General features: G+C 45.9%; 1 pseudogene; it reads left to right on the top strand.

Annotated features, from left to right (window-relative positions):
* The first annotated feature begins 1,333 nt into the window (after positions 1-1,333).
* LOC125507263 lies at positions 1,334-2,254 on the top strand (annotated as a pseudogene).
* The last annotated feature ends 3,090 nt before the right edge of the window (positions 2,255-5,344 follow it).

Here is a 5,344-nt window from a genome sequence, read left to right as displayed (position 1 = left end):
CTCCTTTCCCGTTTTACAGGGCTATACTACTAAGGCTAGTCATAGTGGGAGTAAGACAAATTTGCTTATGTGGCATGGAGTTAATGAGGGGAGATATGCTTGTGGTAACATAATATGTTACTGTAACATAAGACACCTAGATCGTAAAATGAGTCTATGTCTCAATTAATGAAGGCTTGTATGTTACCATCCATATGTTACTACCCATTATGAAGGTAGTAACATGGACTAGTAACAAAAGCATGTTACTAGCAACTGCCATATTCGAGTTGTGCTTGGCTCTTCGCCTCTTCGAGAAGTCGAACAATGATGTTACTACTTCTACAGTATCGAATCAACTGCTGCATGTCCTGTCCACCGCATGGGCGAGGGAGAGCTTGTTGTAGAAGTAGTAAAAGCAAAAGCCTCTCCTTGTCTAGAGCCACCACGCGCATGGGCGAGGGAGAGGGCATACTGGTAGAAAAATCAAGCTTCTCCTCATTGTACGAGTTGACAGGACACATCATAGCACTGGCCCCACATGCTTTCCTCTATACTTGGCTAAAAGACCCGCAGTGTTCAATATATTTGCTGCAACCTATAACATTTACCCCACCACAAATTAAAATATATATTCATGTCTTGTCTAGATCAGCGTGCAAACTACAATCACCAGGATGACAGGTAGGGCCAGAAGAATATTTTAATCAAAAAATGCCTCGAGACTATGTTACTATACTACCTCCCCTACACATGAAACTGCATAGCATGGAGCGGGCTCCAACGATTTTAAGCTTAGAGGCATGGTACAAGCTTAGCGGGTCTTTTACCATGTCTCAAAAAATGACACATAGCTTTGAGCTGACTCCAACGATTTTAAGCTTCGAGGCACGGTACACGCTATTCTAGACTATGTTACTATACTACCTCCCCTACACGAGAAACTGCCACACAAGCGTTCGGGTTGCGTTTGGCTCTTCGCCTCTTCAGGAAGTCAAACAATGATGGTACTACTAAAATGGAGTACTACTAGTATGATTCTGGCCATCTGACATGGAATGTATTGCTGCATGTCAACCGCGTGCGGGATGGAGAGCGTGTAGCAAAAGCTTCTCCTAGTCCTACGAGCCACCATGCTCATGGGCGAGGGAGAGGGCATTGTAATCAAACTGCTCCTCAATGTAGTGCACTCGATATATTTACATAATCTGGGTTTACCGATGCATTAATTAGAATGCATGCATGCATTCCGTGACTTTCCTTTTGATACTTGCATGTGTTGAGTTAATGCACCTTGAAGTAGTATGAATATGTGCTGCTAAAACTTTCTAATGCCCCGACCCTAAAGCGAGAGATGGTGGTACACGAGGAGGGCCAGATCATACCGACAAAACAGGACCCGATGATGGAAATCTCTATGGTCACTATGGACCTCACCTTGCTCCAGTGCCCCTTGTGCCTACGCCCCTTGAAGCCTCCAATATATGAGGTTCGAACACACCTCGTCCATTCGGCTGATCGAGCAACATGCAGGTTTCTTGATTGATGTGTTGTTCGATTGATTTATGCAGTGCAAGGGAGGGTACCTGGCTTGCGCGGACTACCGTGGCGAGCGCCCCGGGAGCCAGCGGCAGTGCTAGAAGTGCGAGTGCGGCGGCACCTTCGACGTGCGAAACATGGCGATGGATGCCGTCCTCTCCTCGGTGAGGGTGGAGTGCCCGCATGAAGGCTGCGGGCTCTACGTCACTTACAACAAGCTCGCCGATCACCAGAGCGTGTGTCCGCTCGCGCCCTGCAAATGCCCCATGCCCGTCTGCAGGTACGAAGGCCTGCCACCAGTGCTCACCCACCACATCAGCACCGTGCATCCCATAACCGTGCATAGGGTCCAATACGACAAGGTGATCCAGCTACTAGTGCCAGTATCAGAGCTGCGGCTCTTGCGGTTCGCGGAGGAGGACGGACGCGTGTTTTTCTTGGTCGACGGCGCGCTCGACGTTGGCGTGCCTATCGCCATGTCGGTCGTCTGCGTCAGAGTGCGGCGTTCCCAGCGCTGCAGTACGTGGTCAAGCTATGGGCGAACGTCCCGCTGGGGGAGGCCAAAGGCAGGACCGACCCCGTGAAGGTGGGAATCAAGGTGACAAGAAGCAAGGATCCCATCGCTGTCACCGAAGAGGAGCTAACTTTCTTCACAGTTCCGCCCAAGCTGTGGGCCGGGGATGGGTTGTCGAGGACGGGGTCCCTCCACATTCAGATTGACAAGCTCACCTCCTAAATGATTCTACAGTGCCTTTTGTTTATCTTAGTAATATGCTAATATAGGGGTTAGCTCGGTTTACTTTAGCTTAATAGTGAAGGACATATGCCCTAGAGGCAATAATAAAGTTATTACTTTATATTTCCTTATTCACGATAAATGTTTATTATTCATGCTAGAAATGTATTGATCGGAAACCTAAATACATGTGTGAATACATAGACAAACACTGTGTTCCTAGTGAGCCTCTACTTGACTAGCTCGTTGATCAAAGATGTTTAAGGTTTCCTAACCATGGAAATGAGTTGTCATTTGATAACAAGATCATACCATTAGGGGAATGATGTGATGGACAAGACCCATCCGTTAGCTTAGCATATTGATCATTCAGTTTTATTACAATTCCTTTCTTCATGTCAAATACATATTCCATCGACTATGAGATTATGCAACTCCCGGATACCGAATGAATGCCTTGTGTGCTATCAAATGTCACAACGTAACTGGGTGATTATAAGATGCTCTATAGGTATCTGCAAAGGTGTCTGTTGAGTTGGCATAGATAGGATTTTTCACTCCAAGTATCGGAGAGGTATCTGAGGGCCCTCTCGGTAATACACATCATAAGCTTACAAGAAAACAACTAAGGAGTTAGTCACGAGGTGATGTATTACAGAATGAGTAAAGAGACTTGCCAGTCACGAGATTGAACTAGGTATCTGTTGGGGAACGTAGTAATTCAAAAAAATTCCTACGATCATGCAAAATCTATCTAGGAGATGCATAGCAACGAGAGGGGGGAGTGTGTCCACGTACCCTCGTAGACCAAAAGCGGAAGCGTTTAGTAACGCGGTTGATGTATTCGAACGTCTTCACGATCCAACCAATCCTAGCACCGAACGTACGGCACCTCCGTGTTCAGCACACAATCAGCACGATGATGTCCGTCGAGCTCTTGATCCAATTGAGGCCGAGGGACAGTTCCGTCAGCATGACGGCTTGTAAACGGTGATGGTGAAGTTACCGGTGCAAGGCTTCGCCTAAGCACTACGATGATATGACCGACGTGGTAGACTATGGAGGGGGCACTGCACACGGCTAAGAGATGTCTTTTGTGCCTTTTGGGTGTCCCTGCCTCCGTACATAAAGGGGGAGGAGGAGGTGGCCGGCCTAGGGGGGCCGTGCCATATGGGGGGAGTCCTACTTGGACTCCTAGTCCAAGTAGGATTCGGCCCCCCTCCTTCCTTCCACCGGAGAGGGAAGAGGGGAAGGGAGAGAGAGGGAGAAGGAAAGAGGGGGTTTGGCCCCTCCCCTAGTCCAATTTGGTTTGGGAAAGGGTGGGAGCGCCCCTCTCATGTGGCCTTTCTCCTCTCCACCAATAAGGCCCAATAGGCCTAATACTTCTCCGTGGGGGAGGGGTTCCGATTACCTCCCAGTACTCCGGAAAATGCACGACCCACTCAGAACCATTCCGATGTCGAAATGCAACCTTCCAATATATGAATCTGTACCTCTCGACCATTTTGAGACTCCTCGTCATGTCCGTGATCTCGTACGGACTCCGAACAAACTTCGGTCATCAAATCACATAACTCATAATACAAATCGTCATGGAACGTTAAGCGTACGGACTCTACGGGTTTGAGTACTATGTAGACATGACCAAGACACCTCTCTGGTAAATAAAAATAGCGGAACCTGGATGATCATAGTGGTTCCTACTTATTCTATGAAGATCTTTATCGGTGAAACCGCATAACAACATACGGCATTCCCTTCGTCATCAGTATGTTACTTGCCCGAGATTCGAGCGTCGGTATCATCATACCTAGTTCAATCTCGTTACCAGCAAGTCTCTTTACTCGTTCCGTAATGCATCATCCTGCAACTAACTCATTAGTCACATTGCTTGCAAGACTTATAGTGATGTGCATTACCGAGAGGGCCCAGAGATACCTCTCCGATACACGGAGTGACAAATCCTAATCTTGATCTATGCCAACTCAACAAACACCATCAGAGACACCTGTAGAGCACCCTTATAATCACTCAGTTACATTGTGACGTTTGATAGCACACAAAGTGTTCCTCTGTTATTCGGGAGTTGCATAACTCATAGTCAAAGGAACATGTATAAGTCATGAAGAAAGCAATAGCAATAAAACTAAACGATCCTTATGCTAAGTTAAGGGATGGGTCTTGTCCATCACATCATTCTCTAGTGATGTGATCCCTTTCATCAAATGAGAACACATGTCTATGGTTAGGAAACTTAACCATTTTTGATTAACGGGCTAGTCAAGTAGAGGCATAATAGGGACACTCTGTTTGTCTATGCATTCACACATGTACTAAGTTCCTAGTTAATACAATTCTAGCATGAATAATAAACATTTATCATGATATAAGGAAATATAAAGAACAACTTTATTATTGCCTCTAGGGCATATTTCCTTCAGTCTCCCACTTGCAGTAGAGTCAATAATCTTGATTACATAGTAATGATTCTAACACCCATGGAGTCCTGTTATTGATCATGTTTTGCTCGTGAGAGAGGCCTAGTCAACGGGTCTGCGGCATTCAGATCCGTATGTATCTTGAAAATATCTATGTCTCCCTACTTGACTTGATCGCAGATGGAATTGAAGAATCTCTTGATGTGTTTGGTTCTCTTGTGAAATCCGGACAGCTCCACCATTTAATATAAATACCTATCCGGTTTGTGACTTAGAGTCATCCGGATCAGTGCCAAAGCTTGCATCGACGTAACCATTTATGACGAGCAATTTATCACCTCCATAAATGAGAAACATATCCTTAGTCCTTTTCAGGTATTTTAGGATGTTCTTGATCGCTATCCAGTGATCCACTCGTCGATTACTTTGGTACCTCCCTGCTAAACTTATAGCAAGGCACACATCAGGTCTGGTACACAACATTGCATACATGGTAGAACCTATGGCCGAGGCATAGGGAATGACTTTCATTTTCTCTCTATCTTCTGCACTGGTCGGGCATTGAGTCTGACTCAACTTCACACTTTGTAACACAGGCAAGAACCCTTTCTTTGACTGACTCATTTTTAACTTCTTCAAAACTTTATCAAGG

This window comes from Triticum urartu, chromosome 5 (assembly GCF_003073215.2).
Source record: "Triticum urartu cultivar G1812 chromosome 5, Tu2.1, whole genome shotgun sequence".
Classification (NCBI taxonomy): domain Eukaryota; kingdom Viridiplantae; phylum Streptophyta; class Magnoliopsida; order Poales; family Poaceae; genus Triticum; species Triticum urartu.
The sequence above is the reverse complement of the archived record's forward strand: the minus strand, read 5'-3'. Positions and strand labels throughout refer to the sequence as shown.